Genomic DNA, 27,044 nt, shown 5'->3' with positions numbered 1-27,044 from the left:
GAATAAGGCAGTAAACTTTAATAAACACAAAGTGCTAAGGAGTTAGGATGATTCACCTTTTTTATACACAAGAATCAATTAAAGTCTGTGCCCATAATCATCTCAAATTCACTTGCACTTCTTCTCTTGGAGAGAAACTGGGGTGAATACAGAGAAGATAGAGCAAGAGGCTCTTAGAGTTGTCCATAACCTACAATCCATCTCACCTCTGTCTCCAAGAAAGTATGTCAAGAACAAGAATGTCATTCAGAGTTTAACTCAGCACAGAAAAGGTTGAAGACCTCCATCCTGTAGAACTATTTTGCCAGGCAAAGACTGTGTGATATACCTGTGTTCCTCCTAGACATATACAGAATTGCAGTAGAGGGTTTCAAAGGACAATTTTATCAATCCTTTAACTGTCCTTATTTTTTGTCTTTCCTTTGTTAGATGTACCAATCCTTGAGCTTGCTTTAAAAAATAAAGAAACAGAAGAAGCAATAGAAAGGAGGATTTAGGAGAAATAAGCAAATGGAGCACCTTAAACAAGGAGGCTTGAGGCCAGGGCAGGTTGCAAAGGAGAACAAAGAAAACACATAAGAGGAAGAATCAAAGGAAATTTTCCCTATACCCTTACAGCAGGCCATCCAGACACAAAATGACTGTCTTCAGTTCTCTCCCTTCCAGCAGGAGGAAAAGAAAGAGAAGTATAAGTTATAAAGAGAAGGAGAGAAGACAAGAGAGACAAGCATGTATTAGATGACTACTGTATACCAGGAACCATGGAATGTATCTAAATGGAAAACACTTCTCACTGCATCTTCACTATCTAAAGCATTGGCATTCTCTCCACTTCACAGGCAAGGAAATTAAGGATCAGTGTATTTGAGGATCTTGCCCTTTGTTACACTGCTAATACTTGACAGAATTACAATGAAACCTAGGACTCTGATGCAAGGCAGCTCTTCTCAAGAAGAAAAGCAGAAAGGAAAAAGGCTCAAGTTATCATTTCAGGTTGTTTCTGGGGAAAAAAATTCACAGGCTTTTGAGCATAAAAATTTTCTTTAAAAATAGGATAGATGGAAAAATATGATCTGGGTGCTGCTTTTGGCTGTCTTGAAACTCTGTGTAAGATGACAGCAGCCCAGAGAAATAAAGAAAACTATCTTTGGGTTAGTTTAAAGGGAGGTGGGAGGCTGAAAAAGTCACAGGACTTCACTGACATTCAAGACTTAACTTATTTTAAAGTAACAGAACATAACCAGATAAAAGATACATTCTTTATTTTCATACTTTACTTTATTCATCTTAAGATCAAGGGTACAGAGCCCTGATCCCAGCTGGCGATAGGGTCTGAGCTTCCAGCAGACCAGGACTCTGATGCTGATTTTTTTTTCTATATAGCACTGGTGCACAGTGAGTGCTAGTCCAGATTCAAGTATTTCCACACAGTATTATCCCCAAAAGAGGGAAGGTGGTTTGGAGGATCATTAAAGGGTTCAACATGTAGAAGGCAGCTACAATGTATGGAAAACTATAAAGAAAACATTCTTATCGGTCACACTTGTCTCAGAGTGGGTCACCTGATTGGAGACGGTAACAACTCAACCATAACGGATGACCAATATGTTCCTGGACCTTGACATCAATTATGGTAGCATACTTCCTTGTCTTTTCTGTCGTGAGGTATCCGTCACTTAAATTCATCCAAAGTGACAAGTCATTCCCTTTGTCTTCAGTTCAACTCAATGGCCACATTCATACCTAATCTTGGATTCCAGACTTATTTTCTGCTGCCTATTGGGCATCTCTCCAAGATGGTCCCACAGGCATCTCACAGGCAGTATGGCAGATGATAAGGAATACACTCCTTAGAGCCAGACTGATCTGGATTTAAGTCCCAGCTCTGTTTCTGGCTTCAGTTGCTTCAGTTGCTCTGTTTAAGACTTCAGTTGCAGATTCTTCTCTAAGCTTCAGTCTTACATCTGTAGGATGGGAAAAATCAGTACCTGGCTCAGGGTAAGTACTCAATAAATAAATATTGTACAACACAAAACTGAACTATCTCTACTTGCAAGTCTGTATCTTTCACCTAGTCCCATCCTCCTATACACATTTTTTTGCATCTATATTATATCCAATGTGTCATGTCGTTCTGTTCATATCTGCTTTTTTTTTTTAAGACTCTATAGAGCCATTTTAGATTTTCAGCAAAACTGAGAGGAAGGTACAGAGGTTTCCCATATACTATGTGCCCCACCCAACACATGCAGCCTCTCTCCCATCATACATATCGACCACCAGAGAGGTACATTTATTGAATTGATGAGTTGATATTGACACATCACAATCACCCAAAGTACACAGTTTACTTTATACCTCTCTTCATTGCTATGCATTCTAAGTGACTGGGAAAACGTATGACATGTATCTATAACTACAGTATCATACAAAGCATTTTCACTGCCTTAAAAACCCTCTGTGCTTCACCTATTCATCCCTTTTCCTAGGAACCACAGATATTTTACTGTGTCCATAATTCTATCTTTTCCAGAATGTCATATGGTTGAAATTGAACAGTGTATAGCCTTTACAGATCAGCTTCTTTCATTTAGTAACATGCATTTAAGTTTCTTCCTTGCCTTTTCGTGGCTTAATAACATTTCTTTTTAGCACTGAATAATATTCTATGGTCTGGATGTGTCTCAGTTTATCTATCCTTTCACCCACTGAAGAACATCTGGTTACTTCCAAGTTGTAGCAATTATGAATAAAGGTGCTATAAGTGGCCATGTGCAGGTTTTTGTGTGGATATGTTTTCAACTCCTTTGGGTAAATTCCAAGGAATGCAACTTGTGTACTCCATGGTAAGAGAATGTTTAGTTCTGTAAGAAAGTGTCAGATTTTCTTTCAAAGTGGCTGTACCATTTTGCAATCTCACCAGTAATGAATAAGAGTTCCTATTGCTCCAATACTCAGGATTGGGTGCTATCAGAGTTCCAGATTTTGCCCATTCTGATAGGTGGGAGGTGGCATCTTATTGTTGAATTAATTTGCACTTCCTTGATTACACATGATATGGAACATCTCTTCATATGCGGTCTTTGACTCATTTTTATAGAGTTGCTTCATATTGTTGAGCTTTAAGATTTCTTTTGTATGTTTTAGATAACAGCTTTTTAACAGAAGTGCTTTTGCAAATATTTTCTCCTAGTCTGTGGCTTGTCTTCTCAGTCTCTACATTTTTTAAATTTCTTTAGCATACAGAAAGAGAATTATACAGAATTACAATTTTTTTTCCCAAAATAAATTCTGGCAAATTGAATGGTATAACAGAGGAAAATCTCTGTAATTTGAAGCCCCAAATATAGCAAAGTCAAAACTAAAGATTTCATTTTAATTACAAGAAAATGTATCATGATTTTTCTTAATATCTTGGGAAACGCTCTCCCTAATGACTTAGACATGGCCAGTGCCAAGTTATATAATGCAGCATATGGCCTTGGAAAAAGGTACCTGGATAAGGTGTTCCAGGTAAATATAGCAGCACTTGGAGGGGAAAAAAATAAAATAAAACTTCATGGGAAAAAGATAAAGAACAATCTATACCTTGACCCTGCTTACCTAAGCAGCTCTCTAGGAACATGACTAAAGGTATCCATTCTAGGGCCAGTCCCAGCTCTCCTTCAAGGCTCTGTGACCTTGAGAAAGTTACTTTAACTCTGTGTTTTGGTTTCCTCATCAATAAAATGAGGGCAACAAGAGTAACTAGGGTTGTTTTAAGGAAAAAGTTGATAGATATAAAGCTCTTAGAAGAGTTCCTGGCACAGAGCAAGCACTCGGTATTTTTAGCTATTATTTTTATATGCTGTTTGTGAGGATCAAATGAAACATTTGTAATGGTTAAAAGCTATACAAATTGATACTGTTATGTTAAAAATAAAGAAGAAAATGACGTCTTCTTTAAATAAGATTATTTGGTACTTGACAAGGATTTATGGGGCTCTTCTGACATGATTGCTTAAATTTAAATTTAGCTACGGAAAATAAACACTGCTCTGCTTTTTCAAACTCAGGTAACAGCATTTTTTAAATGTTTTAAATTATTTGACATCTTATTAGTCAAATCTTGTATAGACTCATTATTTTGGAATCTTGGAGTCTTTCTAAATGCTCTCTAAATTCATCACATTTTAGTAAAAATCATAGTCTAGGGTTCAAATTCCACTCTGCTGTGAGCATGCTGAATGTTATTCAGGCATATCACTCAGCCTCTCAAAGCCCCAGTCTCCTTACATATAAAATTACCTAGTAGGAGCGGATAATCTCAAAGCTCACATTCAAGAACAAAAGTCCATGAGTTATAGGTTACGATAAGCATCACAGCCTTTGTTTCAGTATTTGTTGGGGGAGAGGGGTGGATGGCAGCAGCAGATAGCTTTTTAAAAACTTACCTTAAGTCAGACATTTGGAATTTCAAACAAACAAACAAAAAATACCATTCTTCTGACTCTCAGGCTGGAATCCCAGACCAGTGAATCTTAAGCTTTTCAATCAAAATGCCATAGGTTTCCTCTACTGTGTAAAATATTGAAAATAAAGACAATTGAAGAAAAATAATCTCTACAATTCTTAGCAAGTTGATACCACCTGAAAATACTTTTTCAGTTTTAATCTCTCTCAGCAAAATAATACCTCTAACTAGCTTGGTGGAAGCAAAAATCAAAAATGTTTCCAAAGGTAGATTAAGCCTGTCATCCTATTCATACAGGCTGAGCCCAACAAAGCACCTGCACTCTTGCCCTGCACTTGTCTCAGTGCTGCCCAATTTTAAGAAAACTGCAGTGTCAGAACCCAAAACTGTCTCTGACTCCCCACCAATGAATTAACAATGATGGGAAAAGGACAACAGGAGGGACAGTAGGTTGGCAGATGAGAGAGATGAACAGAAAGCATTTTAAAGTCTATCATTTTCTCACTGGTCATATTAAAATCAGATGAAGTAGACTTCAAGATGAGAGATATTACCAGAGATAAAGAAGGATACTTCATAATAACAGTGTCCATTCATGAACAGCATGACCACAAAATACATGAAACAAAAACAGAACTGAAGGGGGAAAAAGAAATCTAATAGAGTTGAAGCCTACATTATTCTTTCAGTCATTATGTTAATATATCAAACAGAGAAGATCAATAAGGATACTGAAAATTTGACCAACACAATCAACCAACTAGATCTACTCGACTTTTATAAAACACAAAATACTTTTTCCAAATACACATGGAACAAATATCTAGAAGGTGTATATGATGGGGGCATAAGTCAAATCTCAAAGAACTTAGAGAATTCCTCCAAGTGCAACAGAATTAAATTAGAAGTCAGTTATCAATAGAAAAACCACAGAATCTGGAAATTACTAAACCTACTTCTAAATAATCCATAAGTCAAAGATGCAATTTAAATGCAAATTAGAAAGTGTCTCAAGCAAAATGCTAATGAAGTCAAAATTCATGGGATGTAGCTATACTGAGCTTAGAGAGAAATTTCTAGCTTTGAATGCTTATATCAGAAAAGAAGAAACACTTAAGATGATCTAAGCTTCTACTTAAAGAAGCTAGAAAAAACAAGATAATTAACCTCAAAGTAGCAAAAATGAAAATACAAATGAATGTAAAAACAATGAAAGGATAAACAAGCAACAGATAAAACTTAAAAGTCAAAAGCTAGATTTTTGAAAAGACTTTTTTTTTTTAAGTGATAAATCCTGTCAAGACTGGACCAGGAAATAAAAAGGAAGAAATAAAACCCACAAAATGCCATATCAGGAATGGAATAAGGACATCATTACAGACCTTCTAGATCTTAAGATAATAATAATAAGGGAATATTATGAAAAACTGTATGCCAATAAATTATCCAACTTAAATGACATGGAAAAGAGATCGATTAAAAACACAAATTATGAAAACTAATAAAAATGTAATAGGAATAATTTGAATATAACTGTTCAGGACATTTGAACATTAAACTTTGCATGTGAAAATATTTAAACTTTCCAAAAAGAAACCTCAAGGCTTAGATGATGTCACTGGTGATTTCTATCCAACATTTAACTAATATCAATTTTATTTTTATAGGCTTTCCTATAAAGTCTATATAGGCTTTATACATAGCAGTGGCACAGTGGTAAAGATCCTGCCTGCCAACACAGGAGATGCAAGAGTCATGGGTATGATCCCTGGTTCAGGAAGATCCACTGGAGTAGAAAATGGCAACACACTCCAGTATTCTTGCCTGAAAAATTCCATGGACAGAGGAGCCTGGTGGGCTACAGCCTATGGGGTTCCAAAGAGTCAGACATGACTGAGCAACTGAACACACAAACCAATGTTATGCATACTCAGAAAATAAAAGAGGAAGAAATAACCCAATGTGTCTGAGGTCAGGATAAACCTGATACTAAAACCTGACAAGGATATTACAGATACATACCAATAATTATTGAATATAAATTATTGTATGTTTTGTTGTTTTGTTTTGGGTTTTTTTTGGCCATACCACATAGGGTTGAACCCAGCCCTGCCAGTGAAATCGCTGAGGCTTAACCACTGGACTGCCAGGGAATTCCCCCAAAATTCTTAACAAAATATTAGTAAATCTAGTAATATAGGGACTTCTCTGGTGGTCCAGTGGTTAAGATACTGCACTCCCAGCTGGGGAACTAAGATCCCACATGCTGTGTGGTGTGGCCAAAAAAAAAGAAAACATTTACGAAAAAAAAAAAAACCTAATAATATACAGAGTATAATGCATCATGACCAATAGGTTGTTTAGTTCACCATAAAAGCATCTCATTCAAAGCACAAACATATGACAAAATTCAAATTCATTAATTTGGAAAACAAGGAATAAAAAGGCGGCAACTTAAATCTAGTAAATGACATAGAAATAAATACTATTTTCTTTCCTCTGTTCTCACCAACACTTCTGACACCAAATGTGTGGAGTTCTTCCCCCACACTGACCAATTCTCTGATTTGATGCCAGTGAGGTGTCTTACAATTCAATTCTGCTACTATCTACTTGGGGTTAGTGTTAGATTCCACAGATTAAGGTCTCAGTCTCACAGACTCCACCCACTTCAAATTCCAAATGCAACTTCCTGTACTTCTAACTGGCCAGCTCTAGACTGGGGATTCCCAAGACCTCCTCCTCAGGATTGATTTTCTAGAATGACTCATGGAACTCAGAGAAACACTCACTTGCATTTACCAGTTTATATAATAAAGGATAATTAAAGTATACAGATGAACAGACAGATGATATTTCAATAGCGTGAGGTCTGGAAACTTCCTCAGAGTAGGAGTTTTGTCCCTATGGAACTGGGATGTACCACTCTCTTTGCTTGTGGAAGTTCTCCAAACATTACACTTTAGACATTTTTGTAAAGGCTTCATCGTATAGGCATAAAGGATTATGAATCAATCTCTAACTCTTCTACCCTTCTCAAAGGATTAGAGAGGAGGCCCGAAAGTTCAAAGCTTCTTATCATGGCTTGGTATTTCTCATAACACATCCTGAAGTTGTCTGGATGACTACCCAGATGATAATGAACCCACCAAGAGTCACCTCGTAGGAGCAAAAGAATCTCCTATCATCTAGGAAATTCCAAAGGATTTAGGAACTTTGTTTCAGGAACTGGTGTCAAAGAACAAATATTAGAATATTTGTTATTAGAGGTTCCCATCATCCCTATAACTCAGGAGATTACATGGGTTTTAAGAGTTTTGTGTAAGGAATTGGTGGCAGATAACCCACTCCAGTACTCTTGCCTGGAAAATCCCACAGACAGAGGAGCCTCGTAGGCTGCAGTCCATGGGATTGCTGAGTCGGACACAACTGAAGTGACTTAGCAGCAGCAACCTAATAATGTATCTTTATCTTGCAGGGCATTTATAAAAACCACAGCTAAATTATACTCAGTGGTGAAAGACTAACATGCTTGTCCTAAGATCAGAAGCAATTTCTTCTAATAATGGCTCTTCTATTTAACTTGTAACTGGAAGTCTTAGTGCAATAAGGCAAGAAATAAAAGGCATAAATATCAAAAAAGAAAATTTTTAATTGTCTTTCTTTGTAGATATGATTTATACATAGAAAATCCTAAGAAATCTATAGAGAAGCTAATATAATTGATGGTTTTGCAAGATTTCAAGTTACAAGGTTCATATAACAAAATCAGTTATTTCTATATAACTAGAAGCAAATAATTAAACATGCTGTGGCAGATTCATTTTTATATTTGGCAAAACGAATACAATTTTGTAAAGTTTAAAAATAAAATAAAATTTAAAAAAATAAATTAAAAAATGGGGAAAAAATAAAATTTTATTGACATAATATCATAGAAGAATTTTGAAATAAATTTAATAAAAATGTGAAAGACTTCTATAGTGACAAATAAAATATTACTAAGAGAACTTAAAGACCTAAATAGGGATATGTAATGCTCATGAGTTTGTAAGACTCAGGTTTGTTAATATGGCATTTTCTCCCCAAATTTATCTCTGGATTTAAAGTAACATTCAATAAAGAAGATGTGGTATATTTGTACAATGGAATGCTACTCAGCCATAAGAATGAATGAAATAATGCCATTTGCAGCAACATGAATGCAACTAGAGATTATCATACTAAGTGAAGGTAAATCAAAAAGAGAAAGACAGATACCGTATGATATAACTTATGTGTGAAATCTAAATATGACACAAATAAACCTATCTATGAAACAGAATCATGAACATAGAGAACAAACTGGTGATTGCCAAGGAGGAAGGCGCTGGGGGAGGGATGGAGTGGGATGTTGGGGTTAGCAGATGCAAACTTTTATGTATAAAATGGATAACAACAAGGTCTTACTGTACAACACAGAGAACTATATTAAATATCCTACAATAAACCATAATGGAAAAGAATATAAAAAAAAGAATGTGTATATATGATATGTATAACTGAATCACTTCTACTGGACAGCAAAAAGTAACACAACATTGTCAATCTATTATACCTCAATAAAAACATAAAAAATAAATGTAAAATAAGGTGATCCCATTAAAAACCCTACAAGCCTTTTTAAAAGTAGAAATCAACAGACTATTTCTAAAAGTTTACATGAAAATGAGAATGATTGAAAATAGTCAAAATAATCTTTAAAAAGAAAAACAAAATTTAAGTACTTACACTACCCAATTTCAAGATTTACTGTAAGCAACAGTTAGAACTGGACATGGAACAACAGACTGGTTCCAAATAGGAAAAGGAGTACATCAAGGCTGTATATTGTCACCCTGCTTATTTAACTTCTATGCAGAGTACATCATGAGAAACGCTGGGCTAGAAGAAGCACAAGCTGGAATCAAGATTGCCGGGAGAAATATCAATAACCTCAGATATGCAGATGACACCACCCTTATGGCAGATAGTGAAGAGGAACTAAAGAGCCTCTTGGTGAAAGTGAAAGAGGAGAGTGAAAAAGTTGGCTTAAAGCTCAACTTTCAGAAAACGAAGATCATGGTTTCTGGTCCCATCACTTCACAGGAAATAGATGGGGAAACAGTGGAAACAGTGTCAGGCTTTATTTTTCTGGGCTCCAAAATCACTACAGATGGTGACTGCAGCCATGAAATTAAAAGACGCTTACTCCTTGGAAGGCAAGTTATGACCAACCTAGATAGCATATTCAAAAGCAGAGACATTACTTTGCCGACAAAGGTCTGTCTAGTTAAGGCTATGGTTTTTCCGGTGGTCATGTATGGGTGTGAGAGTTGGACTGTGAAGAAAACTGAGCACCGAAGAATTGATGCTTTTGAACTGTGGTGTTGGAGAAGACTCCTTGAGAGTCCCTTGGACTGCAAGGAGATCCAACCAGTCCATCCTGAAGGAGATCAGTCCTGGGTGTTCATTGGAAGGACTGATGCTAAGCTGAAACTCCAGTACTTTGGCCACCTCATGCGAAGAGTTGACTCATGGAAAAGACCCTGATGCTGGGAGGGATTGGGGGCAGGAGGAGAAGGGGACGACAGAGGATGAGATGGCTGGATGGCATCACTGACTCAATGGACATGAGTTTGAGTGGACTCTAGGAGTTGGTGATGGACAGGGAGGCCTGGTGTGCTGCAATTCACGGGGTCGCAAAGAGTCGGACACGACTGAGCGACTAAACTGACTGACTGACAGTAACTAAGATGGTGTGATATCAATGTACAGATATTCAAATAGATCAGTGGAGTAGAATAGAGAGTTCATAGATCCATGTTAAATAAAAAACTGTTGACAAAAGGAGTCAATGCAACTGAATGTAGAAGGAATGTCTTTTCAACCAATAGTGCTAGGAAAATGTATATATCCATTTGCAACTTCTGAACTTCTATTTCATGCCATATAAAAAATTAGAGATTGATCATAAAACTTAAAACTATAAAGCTTCTGGAAGAAAATTTAAGAGGCTATCTTTATGATCTTGGATGGACAAAGATTTTGCAGATAAGGTTTTTTAAGGTTCTAATCATGAATAAAGGTAATCAATTGGATTTCATCTAAATTAAAATCTTTGGCTCATCTTTTGATGAACAAAAAAATCCAGAAACTGAAGAAAATATTTGTGACACATGTACCTGATAAAGAACTTATATCCAAAATACATAAAGAACTACCACAAATTAATAATAATGACCCAATTTTTAAAATATGCAAAACTGGAGAATATACTTTTAAGAAAAGAGGAAACACAAGACATAAATGGCCAAGAATCACATAAAAAGTGCTCATCATTTGTCATCACGGAAATTCAAATTAACACCACAATGAGACTTGTCACTCAAATGGCTAAAAACACACAATATAAATATTTGCAAGGATATGAAACAACTGGAACTCCCACATTACTGGTGGGAGACAAAAATGCAGAAACTACCTCAGGAAATTATTTATTGGTTCTTTGTAAATTATACACATCCCTACTCCATGAACCAGTAATTCCACTCCTAATAATTTACCTAGGACAAATGAAAACATTTCTACACAAAGACCTTTTAAGAATATTCACAGCAGTTTTACTTATAATAGCCAAAAATTGGACACTAAAATATTTATCAATAGAAGTATGGTTAAACAAATTGTGGCATAATCACTAAGTGGAATGCTTCATAGCAATAAAAAAAAATGAACTACTGACACCCATAACAACATGAATCTCAAAAACATTTTGAACAGAAGAATCCAGATGCAAGAGTGTATTCCCTTTATAGAAAGTTCAAGAAGAAACTAAACTAAACTATGGTAATAAAGATTAGAACTATGGCTGGGAGGGAGAAAAGGGATTGACTGCAAAGGCACTTTAGGAAAATTTATAAGTTGTGGAAATGTTCTACATCTTTGCTGAGATGTTGGTCACGTAGGCATGCATCTGGCAAAACCCATCAAAATGTACTGTTAATATCTGTGTACTTTACACATTAACAAATACAAATCTAGTATTTTCAAAACCTTCTTTTATGTGAAATATAAACCAGGTATGTCTTGCTTTTTAAAAAATTATAAAATAGCTAAATCAGATTGTGATTAGAGTACAAGATGGTTTTTGCTTTGGATACTTGCTTGGGAGTTCTCCTTAGTGCAATGAAATTATTAAGTTGAAAAATACATAGTTTAAAACAGCTGTTTAGGAACACATATGTTACATAGAATCAGCTCAAAAATTGGAAAATGTCTCAGTCTTGGTTCCAAAGAATTTCTCAGGCATTTGACTTAGTCACTGAAGTATAGGTGGGCTTCCCAGGTGGCACTAGTGGTAAAGAACCCACCAGCCAATGCAGGAGACACAGGAGATGTAGATTTGATCCCCTGGGTTAGGACAATCCCCTGGAGGAGGACATGGCAACTCGCTCCAGTATCCTTGCCTGGAGAATCCCATGGACAGAGGAGTCTGGTGCACTATAGTCTGTAGGCTCATGAAGAGTCGGACATGACTGAAGCGACTTAGCACACGCACACGGAAGTATAGGTAATGTGAGATCATTTTCCAAGGAAATAGTCCTCATAGTAGCCATGTCACAACTGATGAGCTACCTTTGTGAGATTTCTTAGCACACAGAGGGGGAAAAAAGCACACACAGAGGATTCAAGAGTTATAAGAAGCTTTTGCATTTACAAGCCAATCTGGCTACATATGACATTTTCTTGCATGGGTAAGCATCTTCAGTTTTATCTTGACATATCTATTGCTATCTTTCTAAAATCTGCTTTTGCACATGAAAAATTGCCATTTCATATATAGCAAAACACTTTGGAATATCCTTGACACATACCAAAAAAATTCATGTGATCTCTGGAAAATTGGTTATATTTTTATCATTACAGAGAACTGGTAAAATTAAGTTGTAGAAGTTTATTTTTATAGTAAACTTAACCTATAGCTTTACCTATTATTTTATTAACTAAGTAGCAATGGTAAATATGATCTATACATGACATGTATAGTATAGCCAAGATGTTTCCAATTACCTGCTTTTTCCATGAGCTTCTCACAATTTGAAATCTATACCACATTTACATAAAATTAGGAAACAGAATTAGGAAACAGAGGATCAAAAAGACACACTCAGAACTCTGCTACTTGGAATAGTATCTTTTCTCCTCAGTAAGAGACATCAATTTTACCAATGGCTTCCCATTCCAAAAATCAGTAAGCTAAGAGCAGTTTGGGCTTTCCTAGTGGCTCAGTGGTTAAGAATCTGCCTGCCAATGCAAAAGATGTGGGCTCCATCTCTGGGTCAGGAAGATCCCCTGGAGAAGGAAATGGCAACCCACACCAGTATTCCTGCCTGGGAAATCTCATGGATGGAGGAGCCTGGTGGGCTACAGATCATGGGGTCACATAGAGTTGAACACAACTTAGTGATAATTGCCAATGAACAACAAGGGGACTTCTCCTTGGATTCAGTATAACTCATCACTGTCATTAAACCTCCTCTGCTGCCAAGGCCAATGTCAGAGCTCATGGCCAGCCTTGGGCAAAAATAAGAAGGCAACCAACAGGAGATCTAGGAACCTGGCAATTATGCTGGGCTGGGTTTGTTTAGACAGAAAGATCAGCAGGGGCCCTCCCAACAACTTGAACTTTCATCCCATACTTAGCCAATACTGAGTGGGGGACAAGAGAAGCAAGTTAACCTTACTGAACTGGGACGCTACACTTAAAATTTACTATTTGTTAATGGGTGGGTTTGGTATATATATGGTGCACCTTGGGCCATACCCAAATTACTGAAGAATCTGGGGGCTATTTTGTAGAAAATTTCACTGTTGAAAGCAATGTCACCTATTTGGCCTAAACTCTAGAAAGGAAATTACAGAACACTTAAAGCAAGTCCTAGCATATAACAGGCTATCAGTTTGTATTTGTTGAGTGAATAAATCAATGTCATAGAGCTCCAGTATATTGCTGAGGAACTCCAACATTTATGCATAAAGTTAAGCATTATTTACTGATATCTTTTAAACAAGTATATTATATAAAAGAAGAATAGCTTTTTATCAAGTATCTGCTGCTTGATGGAACAGGAATACTATTTTTAAAATATTAAACTGGTGTACTTGCCTTGCTTCTCCCTACCCAGTAAAAATCAAGAGCATTTAACATTTTCAGAGGAAAGATAAAGTTATTGTCCAGCTTTAATTTGCAAATTATATGTTTTAGTGCCATTTTTAAGTTTTGATCACCAAATTCTATTGAGAAGGAATGAAATTTTGCAACTCAAAAGTTTTTTCTTGAAATACTAAGAACCAGAGCCTGAAAGACAAAGCAGGGAAACAAAGGCAGAAAGAATTCAGGATATGGTACACCTCTTAATTCAGGGAAAGGAAAAAAAAGAAATCTTTGTCACTAGGGGAACTGGAGATGACAGGAGAGAGTAAGGAAAAAAAAAGAAAAAAAAAAGGAAGAAGTTCAGGAAGCTAGAGGAATCCAAGTACAGAGACTTTCTCCTCATGTCTCAAAAGAATAGCCTTTAGAAAATGCAAACTCCTTAAAAAAGACTAGCATTTTACACGCTCTTTTCAACATGGTACGGGGTCAACAGAGTAGGAACGGTAGAGGGTGGTGCATGCATGTGTGAGTGCTCAGTCGTGTCTGCCTCTTTGCGACCCCATGGACTGTAAAATGCCAGGCTCCTCCGTCCATGGGATTCTCCAGGCAAAAATACTGAAGTGGGTAGCCATTTCTTCCTCCAGGGGATCTTCCTGACCTAGGGATCTCCTGCATTGGCAGGCAGATTCTGTACAACTGTACCACCTGGGAAGCCCAGAGGGTGGTAATGCATACCATAAAATGCAGAGATAAAACAAATGGAAATTCTGGGCATTGCAGGAAAATTAAAGCAAAGCAGCCTGGAGTCAGGAGGAAGGGTCACAATGAGCATGGGCTTCGTTTCTGGAGGCTGTGGCAGGACCCAAATTCTTCAGGGATGCCCCAAACCAGCGATACTTCAGTGGCCACCGGCTCAAGATTAAAGGGACAAGATCTGACCAGACACACCAGTCAGATGGACATCTGAGAAGATATAGGAGACAGCTTGGGTACCATCCTGCTGCCACTATCGTCTACATTTTCTTCCTGCATCCCAGTTCACATTAGGGAAGGAAAGGAGAGGAGGGTGAGACCCCACGAGAGAGGGGAGACAGTTTCTTTAGGAGTTTGAGTTTTAAACTTACTGCTTTTGTCTAAAATATGCTGTTTGAATTATCTCTTATTGGCCATTTTCAGTTCCCCTCCCACACCCACACTCCACCACCATTAGCAGAAATAACAGTTTGAAAACTAGATTATATAAAAATAATTAAGTTCCTGTCTTTGTGTGTCTGAGTTGTATTAAAATAATAATAATAATTAATGATAGCAATTACTATGTACCAAGCACTATTCTAAGTTCATTAATTCATGTATTAATCACAACTGTTCTAGGAAGTACTATTCTTATATCCATTCTCAAAATGAGAACATTGAAACACAAATCACCCAGTTATTAGTGACAGAACCTGGACATATACAGGCAACTCAGCACCAGAATTAGGACTATTTAACTCCCCTGGTAAAATGCAGGTACATTTGAATAAATTGGAGTTTGCAAACCAGCAAGCAGTGATTTAACTTAAATGGGTCTAGCTATAGCCATAAGCTCTTTTTATCAGAATATGGCTTTTTCCTTTCCCTCTTTGTCTGCTAACTCAATCAATTTTACTTTGGGTACCTATATCTTTCCATAAAGGGAAGTCAAGGACCCCCACCAAAACCTTCCAATCAGTGACCTTCTACTCATATTAAACAATAATTCGTTACAGGGGGTCAGCAAAAGACCTAAGGCAAGTCAGAATCTTTCTCAGAGATTGGAGCAGACCCTGGGAGACAAAAATCTCTCCTCTTCTGGGATTATAAATGCTGTGGTAGACATTAGTCATTCTTTTTGGTAACTAGCAGCTGAATCACCTTCTTAAGTGAGGAATGCACCAGCCTGGAAGCAGAGCAGAAACGTAAGCTATGGCAGATATTTCTCAAAATCCCTTGCAGCTACACGGTACAAGCATACAAGCCAAGCCAAGATAATCATACATCTAGATTCTAGGTTCTGATTAGACGTTAATGACACAAAGAAGTGGAGACTGCACAAAATCGATGTCTGGAGAGGGTGACACAGAATAGCACCTACATTTAGTTTCCAGAGGGAGGCTGAATTTTCCAGCAACAGTGTTTGAGACCTAGTGTCCAGCAACGCTATCAACAGTGCCAGCTCAGTCGCTATGCCCCCAAGGGGACTGAGACAGTTCAATGAACCACATTCTTGAGAAAACTGTGGTATGACTTCGGACAAAGAGCCTCCAGGGCTTGTGTTCTGGTTCTCCCAGATAGTCTATGTGCTATCTGATAAAACTCTCTCAATAACAGACATTTAGGGGACTTGCCTGGTGGTCCAGTGGCTAAGACTCTGTACTCCCAATGCAGGGGGCCCAGGTTCAATCCCTGGTCAGGGAACTAGACCCCACATTAAGCAAAGAAGAGTTTGCATGCCACAACTAAGACTGGTGCAGTCAAATAAAGAAATAAAAATAAAAAAATATATATATTTAAAGCCATGTAGTTTCCTGTGCTTGAAACTAAGAATCTGCTTAGTTTTCTATTGCTACTGCAATGTTACTTACTACAAACTTTGTAGTTTAAGACAACACAAAATCATTCACTTACAGTTCTAGAAGTCAGGAGTTCTAAAATCAAGGTATCAACAAGTGTGCATTCCTTTCTAGGACTCCATGGAAGAATCCATTTCTTGGTTTCCCCAGTTTTCAGAGGCATCTTTCTTCCATTATCAAAGCCAGCAACATTGCATTTCTCTGACCGTTCTTCCCTTGACACATCTCCCTTTGACTTTCCCTTTTTCTAACTCCCTCCTCCATTTTTAAGCACTCTGGTGATTACACTGGTTCCACCTGGATAATCCAGGCTCGTCTCCCTATTGTAAAGCCAGTTGATTGTCAACATTAATTCCATCTGCACCCTTGATTCTTCTTTGCCATGTAAACTTAACACACTCACAGTTTCCAGAGATGAGGAGAGGGGCATCTTCAGAGGCATTGTTCTGCCTATCACGGAACCTAAATAAGCAGATATCTGTATCAGGTATCAGGGACAAGCAACAGATTCCTAATGAAACAGAGGCATTATGAATAAATCTATTATCTGACCTGATTGCAACTAAATGGAATAATAAGCCCGGCTGGTAGTAATGGATGAAACTCTAGCAGCCCATGGCAGCCAAGGGCAAATGGTGATCAGCTGGAATGAAGACCTCACTGAAGGCAGGTTTGGCGAGACCCCCATATATAACAGGGGTTTCCAACCTCCAGGATCTAGTGCCTGATGATCTGAGGTGAAGCTGATGTAACAATAATAGAAATAAAGCACATATATGTTATGTGCTTGAATCATCCCAAGACCATCCCCTCACCCTGGGTCCATGGAAAACCTGTCTTCCACAAAACTGGTCCCTGGTGCAAAAAAGGTTGGGGACCGCTCCTCTGGCAAATAACTACTATATAAAATGAATGAAAAAGCACAAGGACATTTGATAGCTTAAGGAAACAGAAGGATATTTTGAAAATTAAAAATTACTGGCTATAAATACAGACCAATTATCAGGGGATTTCTATAATGGTCCTATACAAGTCTCCAATCTCTTGCTCCTGAAGGCCTGTAACAACCCCAAAACAAACTCAAAGATTGATTTTAGATGTTACCCATTTCATAACATTTAACTATGTCCATTAAATGTAATTCACAACCTAGGCAAATATGTTAGGTGAAACCAAGGGCAGCAGTAATAAAAGGCTAGAGCCCCAAGATGTAAAATGAGGACAAATGGGAAGATTCAGATAACTGACTACACTGAGCTGAGCTGTCTACTGAGAGTGGAAAAAAGTCTCAAATCCTCCTTTTACTAAAACTGTCCTTGCCTTGCTTGAAGGTCTCATAAGACCTCACCTAGTAATAGCCGATGGGTTTCCCAGGTGGCTCAGCGGTAAAGAATCCACTGGCAATGCAGAAGACATGAGTTCAATCCTCAGTTCGGGAAGATCCCCTGCAGGAGGAAAGGGCAACCCATTCCACTATCTTGCCCAGGAAATTCCATGGACAGAAGAGCCTGGCAGGCTACAGTCAATGGGGTTAAAAAGAGTCGGACACAACTGAGAGACTGAGCACCCATGCACACAGTTATTTCCTACAAGCTGGGGGCACTGCATTGGAAACGGCCTCCACTGATTTTACTGAAAAATACCAGGAATCTGGGGTCACAGAAGCTGAGTATTGATTTGCAATGATTAAATGCAAGGTACACAGATGCAAAATAACCTAATGGGCAGAACTGTCTGACATTCAATGAATGATTCTTTTTGTTGGTTTATTGTGGGTCCCTTCGGGTTGAAATAGGGGGGAGCCCACTAAGGTCCTACTTGATTTATATAACTAACAACTTTAAGTCTGGCAAACAAACTTTAAGTCTGATGAGAACTACTGTAATAGCCACTTCTCTGATGGGAATCAGTTCACAGAAGGAAAGCAAGGCACTACTGAGGGAGAAACTTGCAAGCACACGAAAGCAGGTTACATCTCTCTTCTAACTTTTCCTATGAAAACTGTGGGAAGTGAGACCATTTAACAAGAAAACTGCGCACTGAGGGACATAACTAGTCCTCTGAATCTTTACTGACTTCTACTCCAAAATGTGCTAATTCTTGGAGACCCATCCTGAGGTACACCCCTTACAGTTAAGAGATTATCGTACAGATCAGCCCACCTATTCATAGGTCCTGGGTGACCATAAACCTATTAGGTGATTGTATCCCCAGTTCAGAGTATATAGTCTGAATATGTATACTCAGACTCGGGCAAAGTCTGCACATTAGTCTCGTGAACTGTGGAGTATTATGAAACACCCCCACCCCCAACCATCAGAAAGACTAGTTCCATCATCAAAGACTTGAAAGATGCAGGGCTGGTGATTCCTATCACGTCTTTCAAGTCTGGACAATGCAACTAGTCTTTGGGAAAAAATTGAAAACTAAAACTAAACATTAAGCAAAAAGAAGAAAAATTAATTTACTTAAAAAAAATTATCCCATTACAAAGCAATCAGTAGGGCTAATATTTTGTTATATATCTCTTCAGCCTTTTCCTTTGTTGTTGTTCAGTCGCTAAGTCATGTCCAACTCTTTGTGACCCCTTGGATTGCATCACACCAGGCTTACCTGTCCTTGGCATCTCCTGCAGTTGGCCCAAGTTCATGTCATTGAACCCATGATGCCATCGAACCATCTCATCCTCTGTCATCCCCTTCTCTCTCTGTCCTCAATCTTTCCCAGCTTCAGGGTCTTTCCCAGTGAGTCAGCTGTTTGCAGCAGGCAGACAAAGTATTGGAGCTTCTGCTTTAGCATCAGTCCTTCCAGTGAGTCTTCAGGGTTGATTTCCTTTAAGACTGACTGATTTGATTTCCTTGCTTTCAAAGGGATTCTCAAGAGTCTTTTCTACATTTTTCAAAAAATAAAATGTAATGTAAACATATACTACAAGCTTTTCTTTTTTACCTTAGTACATTTTTCATCATCATTTCATGATACTCCACATCATTTTTGTGAAGGGGACCATAATTTTTATAGAGATAAATCTGCAGTAAAATTTACCAATTTTAAGTCTAATGAGTTTTGATATATGAATAAAATTGTATAACCACCACAATTAATATATATATTTAATTGATATAAAATATTTCCATCATCCAAAAAATTATCTTCTTGCCCTTTGCAAGCAATCAACTCCCCAACTTTGCCCATTATTTCCAGAAAAAAAATTTCTGCTTCTAGTAACACATGTGATAGAATGTGTTATATTGGTTCACACATCACTGATGTTCTGTTCCTTAAAATATATATATATATATATATCTTTGCCTCATTTTGGAACACTTCTATTGCTATATCTTTAAACTGATCTCTTCTTTGGTAGTATCTAATCTGCTGTTACTCTCATCCAATGTATATTTTGTTTCTGATATTTTCTTTTTCATTTCTAAAAGTCTCACTTAGGTCCTTTTTCAATATCTTCAATTTCTATCATCATCAGGTTTTCCTCTACCTTTTTGAACATACATATGCGTTCATAATAATGTGAACATACATAATAGCTGCTTTGATGTTCTTTTTCTGCTATTTTCTGTACCTGTGTCATTTCTTTTTCTATTGACTGATTTTTCTTCTGACTATGGGTCAGATGTTCTTACCTCTTTGCATACCTGATAATTTTTGATTGATTGCTATAGAGACTTAATTTTACATCATTGGTAGTTGAATTTTGTTAAATTACTTTAAACAGCATTGGATTTTGTTCTGGTGTGCAGTGAAGTTATTAGCAATCAGCTGCATGACGGAGGAGCCTGGTAGGCTGCAGTCCATGGGGTCGCGAAGAGTCAGACATGACTGAGCGACTTCACTTTCACGCATTGGAGAAGGAAATGGCAACCCACTCCAGTGTTCTTGCCTGGAGAATCCCAGGGACGGGGGTGCCTGGTGGGCTGCCGTCTATGGGGTCGCACAGAGTCAGACACGACTGAAGTGACTTAGCAGCAGCAGCAGCATCTTTGTGTATCTTGCTTTTAAGCTTTGTTATGATAGGGCCAAAGCAGCCTTTAGTCTAAGGTCAGTTAATCCCTATTATTAAAGTGATTACCTTCTAAGAATTCTGCTGTATAAAATCTTTGTACTCTGGCTAAAGGAAACATTAGTACTCCCCACCTTTGTGTGATGCTGCTATTTCCTACCCATTCCTTCTAGCAGTTATTTCCTTAGGTTCAGAAAGTTTCTTTTCACATATGTGCAGATCAGCACTCAGTCAAAGACTCAAGGGGATCCCTCTAGAGATATATGAAGCTCTCTCTTCATGGAGTTCTTCCTCCCAAGCATTCCACTCTAACAATGTTAGCAGCCTTGACTTCCCCAAAATCTTAAGTTTTTTTTTTTTAATTTCTTTTCTCTCAGAGATTACAGTGCTACCCTGCCCATTGTTCAATGCCTGAATACCATTACTTTGTAAAAAGAATTTCTCTTGTATTTTGTTGCTTAACACAGTAAGGTAAATCTAAACCCTGTTACTCTATCTTAACTGAAGCAAACTTCTGCAGAATGATTTTTAAATGGGTACCTAGAATTTCATTGAATGGATGTACCTACTGGGCTATAGGTATTTGATCACCTATTCTATCATCATTGTAGCCAAAGATTCTGAGGAATGATGGAATTTGGCATATAATAGGACTCAATAAATACATATTGACTGAATATACTCAGGTTGAGATTGTTCTCTTTATTTCTTAGTATAAATATTGCTGAACATGTTTTGTCACTAATCTTTACCAGAATCCCACAGTAATAATTATTTCTTTAGGATACATTTCTCTAAGTATAAACACTGGCTCAAAGAGAAAGTAGATTCTGGGCATTAATATTTATGTCTGAATTGACCAAAAGGAATCAGTTTACAATCTCACTGGCCAATAAGCTTTTCATGAATACTTTTCTCTATATCTGACAAAATTGGATGTTTCAGTTTAAAAATCTTTGCTAATTTCATAGGTTTAAAAAGTTATTTAATTTTAATAGTTGTTTTAATTTAGTTGATTACTATTTAGTTTCATAATTTTTATGTTTTTGTTTTATTTGTAATCATTGAGCAATTATCTATTACTGAAAAGTTACATGATTTGTTTATTAATCAAATAGACTGTGGGAACTCTTAACCCCAAAATATTCATCCTATACTTGGTTCAACACCCAAAGCCTAGAGGGATATTTGTTTTTAATCATTGTTTAAGTCAGCACAAAACCAGAGAGCTTATTTGCCACTCCAAACAAGTGACAGCATGTTCAAAGGATCCAGCAGTCTGGTAGAATCACACAGTGAAAAGAGGGGAAAAAAGTGTAATTAAAAGCACTTTTCACAGGTCAAAAGTGTAAGCTCATTAACGGTTTACTGAGCAGATGGCATTAATGAGTAACCAAAGATGCATGTTCATTATTATTGTCCCCGTCATTATTCTTTGATATAAGTGGCTCAGTAGATGTGAGGCACTCACCTAGACAATGAGATTCAATAATTAACATGGAATCTGTTCTCTCTTCCTGAAAAACACTCAGTGAGGTTCATAAATGAAGATGCACCCTATTAGACAGAAAAAAGAACATTCCCACCTGATAAAGGAAATAATTTATCTCAACATTATTTATAATTTCAAAAATATTGGAAACTTCCAATATTATAGTAAATAGTTAAATTAGGGGACCACATCTAACTAAAGAAATATGCTGTCATTAAAAACAAGGGTTCCAAAAAAATTGTTAGCAATATGGGAAAATGCCCATAATACAATGTTAAAAAATTTGTTTTCCTCATAAAAGTAATATATCTTTACTGGAAGAAGTAGAAAAGCACAGAAAAATATGTTGAAAGAAATAATCAACCATCATCCACTTCTGACAGATAACTGCAGTTAATATTTTAATGCATTTCTTATGAAATTATTTAGCACAAATTAATATACTTAAAAAAATAATCTAATGTAAAGGCATGAAATATATAAAGATATTTTTTAAATTATAATATTATATGTATTTTATACACACACAGTTTATAATACTCATATTGTCAGACATGACTGAAGCAACTTAGCAGCAGCAGCAGCAGTATGATATATATACCTATTATTTTATTATAAGCATTTTCCCAGGTAATTAGAAAATCATGATTTTTTTAGATAGGTTTGCTTATTAAATAACAATAGACCACAATGTTTGGGGTATAGCATATTTTTATATGAAATAGATACAGGATCAACCAAAACCTGCGTGTTCATATGCAAAAATCCCTTTTGACCTTTTGTTAGTTATTGTTTTCCATCCTAGCTTGAGAAGAAAAGATGTCATTTTTCTTCAAGGGGAAATCATGATTTTTGATGGCAGCGTTCCATCTTACAGATGCAACAAAATTTATTTAACCTTTCTCCCATTGGTTGAGGTTAGGGCCCTTTGCTCTTTTTTGTTAGCACACAATGCCTCACTTATCCTTAGTGAGGTAGGAAATAGTCTTAGGAGCAGAATTTCTTTCTCAAGGGATAGATATCTGGCATTTGGGAGTATGATGCCATGCAAACAGCTGGTTGTGATACGGTACTAGCTTCTAGGTGGGTGACTGGGCTGGAGAACAGGCAGCTACCCAACAGTGTTAAAACTTAAAACGTCAGGCACTAAAAATACAATTATATAAAATATGCATTATTATAAATATCTCATAGATAAAAACTAGTAGGATTTACAAAACATAAATGGAGTCACATATACAGAAAACAAACTTAAGGTTATCAAGGGATTGGGGGGAGGAGGGATAAATCGGGAGACTGGAATTGATATATACACACTAATATGAAATAGATAACATTTAATAAGAACCTACTGTATAGCACAGGGAGCTCCACTATGTGATGACCTATACGGGAATAGAATCTAAGAGTGGATATATGTATATGTATAACTGATTCACTTTGCTATACAGCAGAAACTAACACAATATTCTAAATCAACTATACTCCAAAAAAAATAATTTTAAGAAAACTAGTAGGAAAGACACTAAAATATTTATCTCTGTTTAGTGAGATAATGAGTGGGTGATTTTTTCTCTTCTTTTTTCTCTTATAATGACAACATACTACTTTTCAAACCAGATAAAGCAACACCAGAGACCACTTTTTAAAAGAGAGAGATACATACAAGCTGATTGATAACAGTAGTCACCTCTATGAAGGGCAGTGAGACTTGGGTGAGTAAATGGGGACTTGTTTTGTCTGAACTGTCAGAATTCTTTAAAAAAAAAGAATATATTCTTATATAATTTATTTTTAACAAGAACAAAATGGCAGAATATATTTTGAATATTTTCTTTATTTAGTTTCTTTGCATTCTACATTCAAGTATAAGCCTCCATTCTAATACTGCAATTTAATACTGTGAAAGGTGTTATTAGAGAGAGGTACTATTAGAAAAATACCTTAATTTCTGGTCCAAGTCTACCACGTAGTAGCTGTGTGTCCTTGGGCTAGTCACTCAACCTCTCTGCTTCCCAAAGTCCCAATATGTTAAATGTTAAATAGGTACTTCCTTGCTTACAAACATGATATAAATTATAAGAAAGTACTTGTGAGCCATAAAAATGCTCCTCCAATACATATCATCAAACAGTAACAAAAGTATACTGACTCTGAACAAAAAGGAAATTTTATAACAATGGTTTAACTTTGCCTTCTAAACAAGGGAATTTAAAGAGAGAGCATAGGACAATTTAGTGAAACAGAATGAGGAAAGCATACAATTAAGAAGTAATGCTCCGGACCAAAGAGAAAAAGAAAAGTGCTCTCTCACCCCATCTCTCCCTAACTCCCTCCCTCCCTCTCCTTCCCCTCCAACCCCCAGAAACTGAAGGTCAGAGAAATAACCTCACTTTGGGAAATTGACGTGGAACTGAGATTAAAACCCTAGACTTCCTGTGTCTCATGCAGTGAAAGCACCAACGATATATTAATATACTAGACTTCAGTGAGCCTTATTCAAAGGTCCACAGTGGACACACAACTCTCTTCCACAGTAGAAAGCCACTGTGGAATGACCAGGCGCACACTCAGAACAAACCAGAGACTTGACCTCTTTTCACGTCAATCCCACTTCTATCTGCTGCCATGTGCTATTACTAGACAAGCAAAGCCCATCATCCCCCTTTAACTTTTCATACTAGCTCTGTTCCTTCTTGACATCACTCTACAAATTTTATTCCTCATTGCTGTATTTTCCATTTCTTCTTTTCTACTTGATCATTGTCCATCTTGCAGGTAAAAAAAAAATACTCAACTTCACTTTCCCTTCCAGCTGTCACTTCACTTCTCTTCTCCCTGTTAGAGAAAATCTTAAAAAGTTGTCTAAGTGCTGTCTCCAATTTTTCCCCTTTCCTCTCTTAAACCCTTCTACCTCAGGCTTTTGCCCTCATCATTCCTCAATGATAAGACAATGACCCAGATAATCATGATGGTGTGATCACTCACCTAGAACCAGACATGCCGGAATGTGAAGTCAAGTGGGCCTTAGGAAGCATCACTACGAACAAAGCTAGTGGAGGTGATGGAATTCCAGTGGAGCTATTTCAAATCCTGGAAGATGATGCTGTGAAAGTGCTGCACTCAATATGCCAGCAGATTTGGAAAACTCAGCAGTGGCCACAGGACTGGAAAAGCTCAGTTTTCATTCCAATCCCAAAGAAAGGCAATGCCAAAGAATGCTCAAACTACTGCACAATTGCACTCATCTCACACACTAGTAAAGTAATGCTCAAAATTCTCCAAGCCAGGCTTCAGCAATATGTGAACTGTGAATTTCCAGATGTTCAAGCTGGTTTTAGAAAAGGCAGAGGAACCAGAGATCAAATTGCCAACATCCGCTGGATCATGGAAGAAGCAAGAGAGTTCCATAAAAACATCTATTTCTGTTTTATTGACTATGCCAAAGCCTTTGACTGTGTGGATCAAAATAAACTGTGGAAAATTTTGAAAGACATGGGAATACCAGACCACCTGACCTGCCTCTTGAGAAACCTGTATGCAGGTCAGGAAGCAACAGTTAGAACTGGACACGGAACAACAGATTGGTTCCAAATAGGAAAAAAGAGTACGTCAAGGCTGTATACTGTCACCTTGCATATTTAACTTATATGCAGAGTACATCATGAGAAACGCTGGGCTGGAAGAAGCACAAGCTGGAATCAAGACTGCCGGGAGAAATATCAATAACCTCAGATATGCAGATGACACCACCCTTATGGCAGATAGTGAAGAGGAACTAAAAAGCCTCTTGATGAAAGTGAAAGAGGAGAGTGAAAACGTTGGCTTAAAGCTCAACTTTCAGAAAACGAAGATCATGGCATCTGGTCCCATCACTTCATGGCAAATAGATGGGGAAACAGCAGAAACCGTATCAGACTTTATTTTTGGGGGCTCCAAAATCACTGCAGATGGTGACTGCAGCCATGAAATTAAAAGATGCTTACTCCTTGGAAGGAAAGTTATGACCAACCTAGATAGCATATTGAAAAGCAGAGACATTACTTTGCCAACAAAGGTCCATCTAGTCAAGGCTATGGTTTTTCCTGTGGTCATGTATGGATGTGAGAGTTGGACTGTGAAGAAAGCTGAGCACCGAAGAATTGATGCTTTTGAACTGTGGTGTTGGAGAAGACTCCTTGAGAGTCCCTTGGACTGCAAGGAGATCCAACCAGTCCATCCTAAAGGAGATCAGTCCTGGGTGTTTATTGGAAGGACTGATGCTAAAGCTGAAACTCCAATACTTTGGCCACCTCATGTGAAGAGCTGACTCATTGGAAAAGACTCTGATGCTGGGAAGGATTGGGGGCAGGAGGAGAAGGGGACGACAGAGGATGAGATGGCTGGATGGCATCACTGACTCAATGGACGTGAGTCTGAGTGAACTCCGGGAGTTGGTGATGGACAGGGAGGCCTGGCGTGCTGCGATTCATGGGGTTGCAAAGAGTCGGACACGACTGAGCAGCTGAACTGAACTGAACTTCCTCAATGACCTTTATGTCACTAAATCCAATGATCAATTTTAAGTTCTCATCTGACTTGATGTACCAGCAGCAGACAACTGCTCATATGAGTTGATAATTCCCTTCCCATTAATAAATACTCTTCCTGCTTCTCCCAAGATACGTTTGTTTGGTTTTCCACCTAGCACTCTGGCTGCTCCTTTTCAATTTCCTTTGCTGTTTCCTTCCATCTCTTTTACCTTCGCGTTTAGTCAGAATGCACAGGGCTCAGACCTTGTATCTCTTCTCTTCTCTTGGACCATCACATACTTACTGATATCATCTGGGGACTTCCAAATATATATATCTGCAGCTTAAACTCTCCCGGACTACAGACTTCAATATCTTACTCAACGCCTCTACTTGGATCCTTAATTGACATGTAAAACTTAACATTTCCAAAGTTGATCTTCCTCCGAAATCTACTCCACTCATAGTTTTCCCAGCCTCATGAATAGAAAGTTTATTCCTTCAGTGACGTATATCAAAATAGTTATATTCTTCCTTAACATCTCTCATTCTCTCATCAAAAAATCTTGTAGACTCTTCCTTCAAGTTATATCCAGAATCTAATCTCTTCTCATAACTTTCATTGCTACCATTCCAGTCCAAACTAAAATCATCTCTGATCTAGATTACTGCAATAGTTTTCTATTGGTTCTAACTATTTCTCTGCTTTTACCTATGTACTTGCAATCCACAGGGCTGCAAAGAGTCAGACACAACTGGGCGACTGAACAACAACACTCAGTACAACATTCTCAGAACTAG

The 27,044-nt window shown here is 37.5% G+C and overlaps 1 long non-coding RNA gene and 1 other non-coding gene across 4 annotated transcripts; one reads left to right on the top strand and one right to left on the bottom strand.

Annotated features, from left to right (window-relative positions):
* Positions 1-1,256: 1,256 nt before the first annotated feature.
* LOC129653362 (uncharacterized) lies at positions 1,257-17,386 on the bottom strand. Of its 3 annotated transcripts, none has more exons than XR_008715081.1 (5): positions 17,372-17,386; positions 16,775-16,965; positions 16,278-16,684; positions 4,434-4,557; positions 1,257-1,964 (listed from the first exon to the last, which is right to left on the bottom strand). It is a non-coding gene; the product is annotated as an uncharacterized LOC129653362 (long non-coding RNA). The 3 variants fall into 3 exon arrangements; XR_008715080.1 differs by lacking the exon at positions 17,372-17,386 and adding an exon at positions 17,219-17,233; XR_008715079.1 differs by lacking the exons at positions 4,434-4,557; positions 17,372-17,386 and having other exon boundaries at positions 16,775-16,789.
* TRNAG-CCC (transfer RNA glycine (anticodon CCC)) lies at positions 15,995-16,067 on the top strand. Its single transcript has one exon. It is a non-coding gene; the product is annotated as a tRNA-Gly (tRNA).
* Positions 17,387-27,044: the final 9,658 nt, after the last annotated feature.

This window comes from Bubalus kerabau, chromosome 5 (genome assembly GCF_029407905.1).
Source record: "Bubalus kerabau isolate K-KA32 ecotype Philippines breed swamp buffalo chromosome 5, PCC_UOA_SB_1v2, whole genome shotgun sequence".
NCBI classification, from domain to species: Eukaryota; Metazoa; Chordata; class Mammalia; order Artiodactyla; family Bovidae; genus Bubalus; species Bubalus kerabau.
The sequence above is the reverse complement of the archived record's forward strand: the minus strand, read 5'-3'. Positions and strand labels throughout refer to the sequence as shown.